The sequence below is a fragment of the Rhipicephalus microplus genome, chromosome 6 (genome assembly GCF_043290135.1).
Source record: "Rhipicephalus microplus isolate Deutch F79 chromosome 6, USDA_Rmic, whole genome shotgun sequence".
Taxonomy (NCBI): Eukaryota; Metazoa; Arthropoda; class Arachnida; order Ixodida; family Ixodidae; genus Rhipicephalus; species Rhipicephalus microplus.
In genome coordinates, this window is record NC_134705.1 from 9,002,720 (window position 1) to 9,017,794 (window position 15,075).

At 42.5% G+C, this 15,075-nt stretch overlaps 1 protein-coding gene across 5 annotated transcripts in view; it reads right to left on the minus strand.

Moving 5' to 3' along the window:
• Positions 1-10,097: 10,097 nt before the first annotated feature.
• Positions 10,098-15,075, minus strand: part of LOC119168738 (Kv channel-interacting protein 4) — an 850,622-nt gene continuing 845,644 nt past the window's right edge. For all 5 annotated transcript variants that reach the window (XM_075865793.1, XM_075865791.1, XM_075865792.1 and 2 more), the window contains one exon: positions 10,098-13,554. The gene's annotated coding sequence lies outside the window, so the exon portion shown is untranslated. The remainder of the gene's footprint in view (positions 13,555-15,075) is intronic.

Sequence of the window (15,075 nt, forward strand, 5' to 3'; positions counted from 1 at the left end):
TGTAAAGCACAATGAAATTAAAGCACATCTTTCACTTGTAGGTCAATGAATGTGACAAGACAGCTTTCAGAAGTGAATCGTTATTATACATTAATTTAATATATTAGGTATTCTCAAGAAAGGCATAGCGAGAAGTAGAAATGAACTGAGCATGCAGCACTAAGACTTGGTGGGCATTCTTCTGTAGTATGCCACTTTAAGTTGTAAAACTGAAAACACTGGAGTGTATGTCTTTTTTCTTAGCGCTGTTGTTGTGGCAAGCTGCTCCTGAAAAAACAGTCATCTGCGAGTTGTATGTCTGGTATCTAAAATGTTCAGGTGGGGAGGGGAAGATGGGATCGTGAGCAACAGTGGATGCAGACAAGTGGACTATTTTCACAAGATGCTTTAGTTGTTCTAAGAAGGAGTCTGCACATACAACTTGGCCTGCTCATACAATGCTGAAAAAAATAACTTCATTGAAGAAAACGAGAAATTGAGTGTTAAGCTACATTACGCTCATAACAAAAATTTTCCACCGTGCAGCGTTCAATTTACTAGAAAGGAGAAATTGTCTTTATTGGTCTATCTATCTAGTCGCCTACGTCTGGTCGCTCTCGTGATCACACCCTTAGCTTTGGGTAAACCAAATTAGTATGGGAGGGTAAGAACGTTTGACGAATACGATTGCCCGTCAGGTCATGAATAATGCCGCAATGCCCCTGCGTATGTTGTCAAACCCTTTCTTCCAGATGAGTGGCACACATCTGGCAGGTATGCGGTTATGTGCCCCGGGTGATTGACAGTTTGTCTACTCAAGAATGGCAAGAAATAATATTGATAATTTTAACACGAGAACATCCAGGAAAAAGTCAGTGTTGACCTTATAAATGTAATGAATATATATCAGGGCCCCAGCAGGAATGAAAACCAAACATTCTGCGTGGCAATCAAGTATTTTACCACATAGCCCCACCAGGTCTCAACATTGCTGTGGAAATAGATACCACTCAGGCACAATGTCAATTGTATGCTAACTATAGAATTTTATAAAAATTACAGATGCACTCCTATGATGCAGCCATCACGACCAGTTCACGTCTATCGTAGTTAGGCGCCATACACTTTGGTAGATTTATGTAGCAGTGTTCGGGGCTACCATGCTTGAGAGCACAAGTGCTACATATCAACTTACCACGAATGATGTTGCTAGCACTCATGTTGCTGCTGGCATCATTGTGCAAATGTAAACAACTGGTTATATAAAACATATGTGACTGTTGAACATACATCTGTGCGTACAACATTCGTCCGTTTTGCTAAATACACTACAGTCATCTTCTTTCAATGATACATGTAAGCCTCAAACGGTAAATTATGTTATTGTACAACATTTTTATACATTAAAAGAAGTCACCCATTTTTCAGTGCTTTTTTTTCACAGTTCTCCTACATGGATGAAGCTTCCCCCCCCCCCCTAGAAGTTCGTTAACTTTTCAATTATAGAAAAAAGAAGACAGGTAGCTATTTGTTTTTTTTAATCTTCAAAAGGGATTGATACTAGTTTGTTATTTGCTTACAAGGGTGCCATTTCACGCCAGAAAATGAGGCACGCGTGGGCAGGAAACTCTACGGGGTGCAAACCACACGTACTACATACCCAGGCGTCGAACACTTGTTTATGTACAACTATAGATCGTGCAGCTGCATGGGGCTTGAGTAGTACCATACAGGCTCTTTCAATTTAATTCGTGTTTCTCAACCATGAACGACTCACTTCTCCATTTGTGCCCGATCGTGCAAATTACATAATGCAACACTCGCAATGGCTTAACCGACAGAGAAAATCAGCCTCGCTGATCGATAAAACAGCAGTAATGCCACTCATTAATTTCATTACATTTCATTTCATTTATTTACTCTCAATGCCGTAGGGCGTTACAGAGAGGAGGGGTACAATATTAAACAATCAAGAGAAAAGACAACAGCGGGGTGGTTACAAAAAGTGATTGCTGACAGTGGACCTGAAGTGCGCAGCGTCGCTGATGGAGATGATGGAGGCTGGAAGGTGATTCTACTGCACGCTGGTCATTGGGACAAACGAGTTCAGGTAAAGGTTTGTTCGGCAGTTTGGCACACCAACTTTTAACGGATGATCAATGCGGGATGACACGTATGATGGAACTGAAAAAAGGGATTGTTTTAAGGTCTGATTGGTGTAAAATATTTTATGGAAAACACATAGGCGGGATATCATACGACGGGTTGCAAGATCAGGTAGTTGTACTACTTGTTTCATGTTAGTGACACTGGATGACCGGGAATAATCAGAGAGAATGAAACGAATTGATACATTCAATGAGCAAGCGGCAAAACAGTCAAAGCAAGTTGCCGATCAAGCACAGTGAAAAAAATACTTTCACGCTCAGTAAAATTTGCACAACAAACGCTGCCACCTCACACACACACACACACAAAAATCAAATATTAGCAATCACAAAAATAACGCTTAAGCATGCAGTGACAGTGCAAGTAAGGTCTCTAGTGCAATGGACTAGAGTGCAAGTTCAAGCGCTGCAAACGCCATCCGCGTTCGTCAGGCACATGGGCAACGATAAGCACAACCGCAGAGCTCGTGTCCACCACAAAGACACAGCAATCAGCACACGTCCAGCAGAACACAAATGTGTACAGCTCGCGATCGCGTACAGCTCCTCCTACACACGCACGCTTGGACACACGCCACACGCCGAGACACGGCCGAGAGCAACGTTACTATAGACTATTCTAGTAACGTTGGCCGAGAGCCTGAGGTTGCCTGACCCCCTGTTACCCAAAAGCCACCGCACGCCATCACACACGCAAGAAAAATATGCCCAGAAAACCAGATTTAACGCTGCAAAGAACCTCAGGTTACCTGCACCCGTTTTCCAAAAGCCATAGCTTTGTACGGATCCAAGCCAAGTTGGGTGAAAATTGCGCGTTTTTCACCGGGTCGTAGCAGTCAATGCCGTCTTCAAGGCGTAGGCAAGTAACAGATAATTGAATAATTTATAATTAGTTGAGTTCACCTGTGTGTAGTTTATGAAGTCTAGACTTCGCAAATGACAGAGACATTATGAAAAATAAAGCCAGCGGGTTGGTAGGAACATTAAGCGATGGTGTCATTTTTGTTTCGAACCACAGACCTAAATTCATTAGCAGGGTTTCCATGAAAGTTCAACTTCAAATAATTGCAAAGTTTGATGAAGATGAACAGTCCTGTTTCTTCCTCTCTTTTTTGTGTCTCTGTTCTTGTCGGGTTTACACAAGAACACCCGCTCTGCATTGGCACTTGAAATTAGCGTGCATTATCAGCATATATGGTGAGCAGCATGCTACAGGCTGCAAACTGGCTTGGAACTTTATCACCCTGTCTTTTGATGCACGCCGTACATTACTTTGTTATACCTTGCATACCAGCCTGCTGGCGGGGTGTATATGGTACAAATGCACCGACTAATGCAAAATAAAAACCAGGAAACAATGTATTTCAGCACAGGCCAAGGATTTCGTAGATATGTGTTCTGTTTTTGGCCTTTGTCAACTGGTGACCCAACCTACAAGAATAACCAGTACCACTTCAAGTACCCTTGACCTAATCTTGACCAACTCACCTGATCTAGCCTCTGAAATCACTTATATGCCTGGTATCGGTGGTCATTCTCTGCTTGCTTTTCACCTTAAAATGCCACCCTCAAAACGAACCAGACTGAAAAAACTCATAGTCAATTACAGTAATGCAAATTTCGATGCCATTAATGACGAACTGTCGAACTTCGTTGCTTCCTTTTTTATCCAGTTCAGTGATCGCTCTGTCCAATCGAACTGGGATATTTTTGCAGCAAAAGTAGACGAACTTACTAAGAAATACATTCCTAACCGAACCATCATTTCTAATCACCAGGCACCATGGTACAACACCTACATCAAACGCCTATCTAACCGTAAAAAACGACTTTACAGATCAGCAAAACTAGCGCCTTCTGAAGACCGTTGGGCGATTTACAAAGCAGCGCACGACGCTTACCTTACCGCCTTAAAATCCTCTAAATTACATTTCCTTTCTCGAACTCTCCCAGATATGCTTGCAAATAAAGTACGTAAATTTTGGCGCTTAATTAACCCTTTACCAGATAACAGCATAGTTCTAGTAGATGATTTTGACAATCCAGTTGCTACTGACATGTGTGCCGATCTTCTTAATGACACTTTTAAAAACAACTTTTTTCGAGTTGATAACGTCATCCAACCCCATGTGCAAAACTTCAGTTATATTGCCATGCCACCAATTTCCATTGATCATTCCGGTATCGCTAAACTCATAGATAACTTGCCCATTCACTCATCCCCTGGCCATGACAATATTGGTAGCGAATTTCTGAAAAGCACGGTTACTTACAGTTCAGTGATGCTAACAAAAGTCTTTCAACAGTCCTTAGATACATCAATCATTCCTACTCAATGGAAAATCGGGAGGGTGGTCCCAATCTTTAAGTCTGGTAATAAACACTCTCCGAAAAATTATCGCCCTATTTGGTTAATAAGCACTTCCTGTAAATTATTAGAACATGTCGTTTTCACCAACCTCATTAACTTCCTTGAATAGAATTCTTTTTTTACACTAGCACAACATGGTTTTCGCAAACATTTTTTATGCGAAACACAGCTAATATATTTCACTCACAAACTGTATCAGATTTTAGACCGTTCATCATGTGCTGATTGCATTTCTTTAGACTTCGGTAAGGCTTTCAATAAAGTCTGTCACGAACTACCACTCTTCAAACTGAGCCTACTAAATATTGACAATAGTTTACTCAAGTGGATTGAGTGTGTCTTGTTTAACCGTGTTCAATACATTACTGCTAACAATCACAGTTCGTCATCTACTGCGGTCCACTCAGGTGTACCGCAAGGTTCAGTAACACCGAAAGTTGGGCGAGTTGGTGATTGTTCATGTCTTGTTGTATAATAACCAAGGTCGTTTACGAAATAAACTAGTTGAGAGTGCAGCGGTGTCCCTATCGTCTCTCTTTGTGTAAAACGTCGTGCGCTGCTTATTTGTAATCATGTACCGCAAGGGTTGTTCTTGGTCCACTTTTGTTTCCAATTTAAATTAATCACCTCACGTCTTCACTTTCTTCTAAGATTCCTCTTTTTGCAGATGACTGCGTCATTTTTTGTGAAATAACCAGTAATAATGACAGTTTAAGCCTCCAATCTGACCTTGAAGCCCAAACTCCATAAGCGCGAAAATGCACGCGACAGCGACGAGCGACGCGACGTAGATCGGCGTCGCGCGATCAGTCGCTCGCGCAGGCAAACTCCATTCACGCGACGGCTTCGGCGAGCGAATTCCACTGTTGGTGGCATGAGGCCGTCAACTCGCACCAAGAAAACCGCGTAGCGAGCGGTTTCCAATTTAAAAATAAGATATATTGTTGTGTAATGGAACGGAAAGTGTTTATTATTGCCTTGCAGCATTTTTTATATGCGCATGCGTAATAAACATTGCGTTATTTCTTGTTGCGCATACGTGACTCGGGCAGGGTCACGTGCACCTATGTAGTCTTCGTCTTTTCCGGTTTTTCGCTATTGGCTGCTTGAGCCCAGCACTTCCGGGCGATGAGCGACGGTTTCCAAATCTGGAGAACCGAGCGATCGCGCGAAAACGAGCACGCGACACGTCGCGCGAACGCCCTGTTTCGTCGCTCATAGCGTCGCTCGTCGCTGTCGCGTGCATTTTCGCGCGTATGGAGTTTGGGCTTAACACAGTAGCAGCTTGGTGCAGCACATGACAGGTGGACTTAAACATTGCTAAATGTAAGGTAATGCGGGTAACTAGATCTGCTAACACCCCAACAAAATGCTACTTAAGCAACGTCCCGCTTGATCCTGTCTCCTCGTATAAATACCTGGGCATTCTTATCACATCTAACTTATCTTGGGCACCCCACATCGCATACATTACTAATAATGCTAATCGCATGTTAGGCTACATAGGTCGTAACTTTGCAAAAGCACCTTCTGCACTAAAGCTTCTGTTGTACAAAACATTAATACGTTCCAAACTCGAATATGCATCATCAGTGTGGGATCCTTACCACGATAACCTGGTTACTTCACTTGAGCGCGTACAGAATAACTCCGCCCATTTCATACTTTCTAACTACAATCGCATCGCCAGTATCAGTTCAGTGAAATCCAGCCTAGGCCTTCCTTCCCTTGCATCCCGTTGGAAAATATCTCGTTTGAGTACATTTCACAAATTATTCCATCACGCCACCTTACATACCCAATTAATCCTCAATCCTCAGTACATATTCCACCGCATCAACCATCGCCATAAGGTTGGAATCGCATCCTGAAACTCCCAGTGTTTTTATTGATCATTTATACCTCATACATCAGTAGATTGGAACCACCTTGCCGAAGACATCGTCACTATTACTAATAACAATATTTTCCGTCAAACATTACTCAGTATTGTATGAGCTAACCGTTACTCAAAATTGTATTATGTTCAACGTCGTTGCACAGCTACTATTGTATAATCAGAAGTTTTTCTTTTCTTTTTCTTTACTTTTTTTATTTATATGTTTGTTGCATTATTTATTCTCATGCTGTATTTTCTCTGCTGTACATTCTGCTGTATAATATGTATTTTCTATGCTGTATATTCTCATGATGTATTTTTCTTTTCCTTGTAAACTTTATTTCCACGCCCCTCTATAATGCCATATGGCCCTGAGGGTAAATAAAATGAAATAAAATAACTGAAAGTGGCTACTAAATGTGCCAAAGTATAATTTCAAGATTCGAAAAAGTGGGTGCAAAGAAGATGACAGACGAAAAGAGAAACAAATACACAGATCAGTTTTTGTCCGTCATCTTCTCTACACCTACCTTTTCTGATGACGCAATACCATTAACACATCTCATTGTTCACATTTACATAGAAGTTCAAAGTAGCCAAAGAGTATACCAAGGCGTCAAGATCAAACCCTGCTCCCATAGGTGCTTAGGAAGGGCTCGGGATGTGGTTTTGGCACTCTTGGCAGGCTTCCTAAGTGTTGGTTCACGCCTGGCCTTGGGACTGCATGAGTGGCTCACTTTGAATGTAAGTTTGATGTGCTGTCTTTTAGTTTAATGCGATCCACCATTGTCAATCTAAGGGCCAATCCTGAGCATATCTGGATGACTTGTCTGGGCCACGCTGTCGTACAGTAGTGTTTCACCCTTGCTTAGACTGGACCATTCTTTAGAGCTGCCTTTGTCTAGTATAGCGTGACCTGGGAAGCAGTTTCATTGTGGACCTTTTTTGGGCTCCTTCTGGCCGAATTATGGTTTGAGGTAGTTGTTAGTGGGTTATCAATATAGATGCCTTTGGCATAAATAGAACAAGGACACACAGCGCAGGTGTTATGCGACCTCATTGTATTTGCGCCAAAAGTGTCCTCAGTTGTGGGCTGTGCGTCTCTTTCTGTAGTTCTGTTGAGAGCCCTTGCTAGGGTTGTGCACAGTGGTGTAGTCAAACTACAACCAATTAAAAATGTTGCAGACACAGACCAAGTTCATGCAGGTGGCTTGATTACAGCAGCACTAATGGCAGCTCATGATCTGTTTCCACGTGAAAGAGCAATCCTAGCTGATAGGAGTGGTAATGTTTGCGGGCCCATGTGATTGCCAGTGCATCCTTCTCTTGTGCACATGTTGTGTCTGTGAGATCATGCATCTACAGGCACTGTGAAGTTTGCAGCAGGCAAGCACCGGTGTTGCTGTCAGTGTGTCTTCTAAGGTGATCAAAGTTTCTTTATGCAACTATAATTGCCTCATCACTGTTCCTCAGTTCTGTGATGCTATGCTCACGTAATGGTTTTGTGAGCTCAAGGGCAGACGAGTCAAGGGTATGACAGAAACCTGTCTGGTCAGGACGTACAAGACATGACAGTTAAAATAAACACCGACCACAAATATAAGCAAGGCATTTTCAGCTCTTGCATGTTAGCCTCAGAAATGAAAAATGAATGCACATATAGTCCAGTTATGTATAGGGTAGATTTACCAGTGCAAAGAAAGACAGAACATTCAAAAAGGACGGAAAAATATTGCTGTGTGTATGTATCCTTCCTGAGTATTCGGTCTTTCTTTGCACTGGTAGATATACCATATCTTAATCATGAACCAGTTCACCCAAGCAGCAGTTTTAGCACAGTTATGTATCTTTTAAAATGTGATGTGGGCACTGTGCATAGACATGTGGAAAGTTCCTGTCATTATGATTCAGTGTGTGTACCATTTTTGTGGATCGTTAGAGATTCAAAATAAAGCTCAGACATTCAGTTCTTTTCCCTTTCTGTTATCCTTGCCTTATTCTCATTTATTTCTTGACCACACACTTACGCATGTTAAGCCAGTGCATTTTATGCAATTTTCTTCTTTCTTGCATTGCACATATGCTGCTCGAGTCTCTGAAAGTTGCCTGTCTTATTGGTGTAACTGCCACCACAGTCAGCACACGAGATGGTGTAGAGAACACCTGGAAATTCTTCCTATGGGAGCTTGTCTTTTGCCCTCGTCATATGGGGATTCCTCAACTTGTTTGTTAGCACATGCAGTATCTGAACATCAAAGGGGCATAGAACAGGCCCAAGGTGCTTGCTGATCTCAGGAACATACAGCACAGAAGTATGTTTCTCATGGCACGAGTTGTCAGGATGTAGTAGCTGATGTTCTGAAGATTGCACAAATGAGTCAGGGTAGCCACTTTGGGTGGGATTCTGATGCACATGCCCCATGTTGGCTGTGAAGTCTTCTGGATTTTGGCAAACTTAAGTGGTACGACTTACAAACGTACAGACCTTTTTTCAGTAGCAAGATTCACAGACATGAAATGCCAATATTGATTTGTGCAGGTATTTTTCTTTGTGCTCGATGAGGAAAGAAAGCCAACTATGCTACTCAACTTCTGTGGTAAACTAAAATTGTAGGCCAACTAGCCCAAATGCTTACCCTGCTTTAAATGACCTGGATTCAATTCCCAATCGAACCAAAGATTTTTTTCATTTCTTTATCTGAATCTATCTTGAATTTTCGCTCATGGAAAGTCTGATTTTCACTCAGAACGACCAATACCGAAATATCAGTGAATTGTCCTCTTTAACAGTCTTGCTTTGAACTTTAAAACTCTACTGATTGTGTTACAAGATGTATTGGTAACACCAATATATATATATATATATATATATATATATATATAGATATATATATATATAATATTGCTACGTGCCAGTTCATACTATTCCATGTCGGTCTCTTTCCCGTCACAGTACATAATGTTATTGTTGCATTGTAAGCTTGTGGAATATCTCTTTGGAGTACTTCCTTGCTTCTACTAAGAATTCTGGTATTGGCAAATTTAGCCCCACATTTACGTGTGTTACAGTACACAGGCCAGTTTGATGAAAGATTACTGTTAATTAAAAACTACCATTTTCTCGCTCTATTATCAACACATCAGCTGCTTTGGCTGATGCTAGCCCTTTCACAGGTGTGCGGTATTTCACAGACCACTCCCACCACGCAGGTGACATGAGGGCTCGCATAGTTCTTACCGTAGCCTTGAGGCCTCTTGAAATATGTGAGCACAGGCCTGACAGCTTCTTTGGCGCAAAAAACACAAAAGCAATATTGTACCTATAAGCTACCTTTTTAAGCTCGCGTAGAACCTTATGGGCTTACTGGACAACTACTCCACTGGGGTTTTTCTTTTCTGCTTTCGGCTTTTGAAGGAAGGTTTCGGCTGCTGCTACAATGACCGAGCGAAAAAAGCACGGACTGAATATAGCCAACTGAGAGCTCATTATCAAAGCACTCCTGCATCAACTGAACTTGTTATTAAAGTTCTCCTGCGTCATGTGAGCGCAAGACCTAGTCAATGCACCTTCCAGACACATTAATGGCACCGGGTAAGCCCTATATGTCCCATGCATTTTTGGCCACTTCGAGGTACTGTTTTCGTAGCAACTGAAAAGGAAATTCGTATAATCTACACTATCAATCAGTCAATGAATGAATGAATGAATCAATCAAAGACTTTTATTTTCACCACAAATAACAACCTTCAGGGTGAAGAAAGGGTGGCCAGAAAAAAGTTGTCAAATGACAGTTCGACAAAGCCACAGCAACCCATCAGCAGTGGAACAGGGTATGGCACTTGACTTCAGAAATGAATGAATGAATAAACTTTATGTCCGGCAGTTTTCGCCGGGTAAGGTAGGGGAAGGGGCAATCAACCCGTGTGCCTTGCCACTCTCCGTCGATTATGATGGTTGTGCCTCAGGTGACCGCTCGAAGTCCTTGGACCCGGGCGGCATCTTCAGCTTGCCGGACGGCCCAGAGCTGGTCTGCCAGCTTTAGAAGAAAGGGCAAAGTGAATCCCGTACGAATAGTTGCTTCATAGGTGCCTATTCAAGCCCACTCACTACAGGCATGCATGCACTCATCTTTTTATTTCTTTATACAAGCTCACATTTAGCTAAACTCGTTTAACATTCATGTGCAACTACACAATAAAAAAGATCTAAGAAAAGAAAAAAACGCAATCCGCAATTAGTCCTGTCTCCTCTCTTTTGAGCGTGTAAATAGAATAAAAGCAAATAAATATTTGGTTGACTGACTGATGGAAGTCAGCGCGTCATGTTTCAATTGTACAGAGGACAGGACTCTCACCTGATCAAGCTTTTTGAAAAAGTGCGATGGCGGTGTGATCTTTTTTCTTTCTTTTTTGCGCACCGCGAAGTTTGTGACAGTATTCGTGTCAGCTACTGCGAGCATGCCCATGAAAACAACAAGCACCTGTTGTTTTATTGCATGCTTACAACGTCGAATAGCGACTGAGTGCGTGGCTTCCTTTTGTAGGGCAAATATATAATTAGGTATTTTAAACACGTGCAGTATAAAGGTTCGCCTGGACTGGACGATTAGTGCCATACAAGGCAATGTCATGGGCTTCTGAAATGTATTTCGCGTTTAGTTGGGCGTCATTGTAGTCTGCCTATATCGTAAGCGTGATTAACAAGCTTTTCTGCTTAGATGACGTTTGCTTTTCGCATTGACTGTCAAGCTGGAAGATCTTTTTCAAGCGGTACATTGCGCGGCGCTGCTAATGCAGCGCGAGAGCTCTGCACGTGCATAGAATAATGACCGGCAGCGTAGTTGAGAGAAGGGAAAACACATGACGTACATTTCCAGTTTTTATTTTTCTGCCAGAGATGGTACTGCCTGAACAGAGTCGTGCTATCACTAAGCGGAGCAATGGCAACCTATTATACAAAGCAGCGCAGTGCTGCTGTGGGCTCCACTCATCGAGAGCATGCGCCGATGTGGAGCGAGCATTCTACCACAGAGCCATCGAGTGTGTGCTCCGAATACTAGCATGGGCAAGACGATAAGCAGCTTCGCGTGTAATGTGCAATTTCAGCAGCTCTAGTTGAGCTCATCGCTTGCACGCGAATGGGGAGAGATTCATAAAGATTTTAAAAGTGGGGCAGACAACGAGAGTGCCACCCCATGCTTAGGCTGGCTGTGTGACTTCTATCGCTTTTTCTCTAGCCCGGTTTCCCCACGTAAGAGAAGAGGCACCTGGAAGAGCTGTGTATGGCGCTCGAGCGGGAAGAAGTGGGTCTTCCACGCCGCCATGTAGAGACCTTGGTGAGGGAATGTGATGATCAATGCATCTCATTGTGTTTGAGTGGCTGCGCATACACGTACCCAACGGGTGCTCAGCCGTTCCCTTTGCCGCAAAGGCTGTGCCCGCAAGTTACAAGGCTCTGTTAATCTGTTTACGCCGGCCCATAGGCCAGAAGCAGCCGATGCGTAAACGCAAGAGGAGGGATCGCTGTCCCCAGGGGATGCCAAGTTCAGGCATGTGGCTCGGTGATTTCAACCTGTCAACATGTTTTTCAAAATGACATCCTAGACCTATTGCCGCCTCAAGGAGAGCTTTGAACAGTCTAAGGTGACTGTAGTGAGGAAGGTGGTGGCGGTTGAGTGATGCACGTTTTTATTTAGTGCGTCTGCCGGCATATACTTCTGGATTATTGCATAATTACCACCCGGAGTGCAGAAAAGCATTTGTGCCTCCAGAAAGCAGAGAATTCAGCTTGGTGACGAGCATTATGGGCTCCGAAGCCTTCTCGCTCAAGTTTCGCCTCAGCCTGCAAGACGGGCGTGCCATGAGGATGCACTTCACACGTTGTCCCATGGCGCACGCGAGAGAAAAAGAGAGAATGAAACGTGAACGAGTGCTCGACGCCATCGCCGATGAAACGACCTTTTTTCTAGAAAACGTTGGCTAGTGCCGCCGGAAAGGGGCATTGCAAGGTAACACCCTCTCGAAATGGGTGTTGCGCTTGGCTCACTTCAATAACACAATAGTACAGTAAGATACAAGAGCTTATGCTAAATTCTAGCAAAGATTACGCGTAATTTATTTGAGGCGACTACTAGGTACAAGCGTGCGCAGCCTCCATCTCGTCACTGGTGAGCCCGGTGTGTCACGGCGACTTACTGCTTCACGCTTTTGACAAGGGACAGTGCCACCACAGTTTCAGCGGAGTCCTACGTCACCACTGGTGACTATGTAACACAATATCTCACGCTCGGATTTATCTGCGTTTCTTTATTCGTTCGAGCACAGCGTTGGCATGCTTGCCGCGCAGCTGCTGCCACGTTAATAAACATCGTTACATTTAAGAATTATACAATCGATGGAGGCGTCAATTACATTTTTGGATGCCGCAACATAGATCTTAATAAAAATGACCACACCTAACTAAAGTGTTACAGCACTGCTGAGACATCTGCAATGTACAGCTATAAAGGTCGCACTAAATTTTCGAGGGCCAAATGTCTGAATGAGCAAACAGTACAGGCATTGCATATAAACATGGCATCTGTACATGCTGCCCCGAGAGTGGTAAACTGTGATGATCAAAAATACGTGAGGTTACAGGACTATCAACATTCACAGAAATTATTGATTTCAAAAGTTCATGACAAGTTTTAAAGAAGATCACTGCTACGCCCGTTATTTCAATTACGCTCTAAATAATAGGTTTACAATAAATACCATGAGTTAATAAACAAGCTATGCTCTTCTTCTGCTTGGCAATCGTAGTGGCACGGGTAGTGTTCCTGTGGCACTGTGAAAGCTTTCTCAATATTGCTAGCGTCTAGATAGTGGAAAGGTAAATGCAAATTTAGCACAACACCTATGAAAACACTGCAGTGTGCTCGATTCTACAGTATACTTTCAAACTGGATCCAATATGTTGTGCATTATAAAGAAAAAGGGGCCTCCCTACAGGCTCAGTGGGGCCATGTACACTAGAAAACGTAATAATGACGAATAACAGCAACCACTGGCTTGAGCGATTCTCAAAAAAATGCTGAGTTGACAGAGGGGAAAAACAAGCGTGCTGGGCATTGGCGTCTTCCTGAATGCTTTCAGACCAAGTGCAGGTAGTGGGTCTGAAAACAACAAGAAAAATTTATGAATCAGTAAGAGGTGGCTTATAAGACAGGCTGGTAAGATATTCACTGCACATACCAAAATGAGACCAAATGCGCGATCGGGTCGATGACATCAAGACTCGTTTCATCGTTAGCCCAATCACATCGTCAGATTTTCTCCGCCTGAATTTTATTGCGATAGAAATTATATGGACAGTCTTGGCTCGTTTTTCACCGTCACCGCCGTCGCCGTCTTTCACGCATATGTATGCATGTGGTATGTCGGGTTGAACGTCCCAAAACCGCCGTATGATTATGAGAGACGCCGTAGTGGAGGGCTCCGGAGATTTCGACCACCTGGTGTTCTTTTACGTGCACCCAAATCTGAGCACACGGGCCTACAAGATTTCCACCTCCATCGAAAATGGAGCCGCCGCAGCCGGAATTCGAACCCGCGACCTGCGGGTTAGCAGCCTTAACCACTAGACCACCGCGGCGGGGCACTTATGTATGTATGTATGTATGTATGTATGTATGGATGTATGTATGTATGTATGTATGTATGTATGTATGTATGTATGTATGTATGTATGTATGTATGTATGTATGTATGTATGTATGTATGTATGTATGTATGTATGTATGTATGTATGTATGTATGTATGTATGTATGTATGTATGTATGTATGTATGTATGTATGTATGTATGTATGTATGTATGTATGTATGTATGTATGTATGTATGTATGTATGTATGTATGTAAGTTGGCTCGACTATCTTTCTTTCATTCGCTGTACCACAGTAGCACGCCGTTTTCCCAGCTTCATATCATTCCACCACCTCATATCTCCGCCCGGATAGACCACACTTTCAAAGTTAAACCAATTTTCGCTAAAACAGAAAGATATAAAAACTCCCCTTTAGTCCTTGCAATCGCAGAATGGAACGCGCTACCTGCTCACATCGCAGAACTGTCCGATTCATCATCTTTTCAACATGCACTCAAAACCTTTCTTGAAGTTCTTTGATGACGCCTAAATCTTTATTTTGATTTTCTTCTTCTTCTATGTTTCTCTCTGTATTTTTTTCTTTTTCTTCTTTTTTGCACATAGTTGTTGAGTGTACTGATCGCGCTTTTTTGTTCTTGTTTACTGTTTTAAAGTGTATTTCGCGTGAACCCCTTCTTTTTTCATTCAATGTAATCTATTGTTGTATGGCGTTGTTTCTGGATTGCACTTTCAGTTTCTCGATGCAGTAGACATGTATACCATCTCTGCCTTCGTTTATGTTCTGTACTGTACTTGTGATCATAACCCCACTCTATCCCCCCTATGTAATGCCCATTCGGACCTTTAGGGTATTTAAATAAATAAATAAATGTATGTATGTATGTATGTATGTATGTATGTATGTATGTATGTATGTATGTATGTATGTATGTATGTATGTATGTATGTATGTATGTATGTATGTATGTATGTATGTATGTATGTATGTATGTATGTATGTATGTATGTATGTATGTATGTATGTATGTA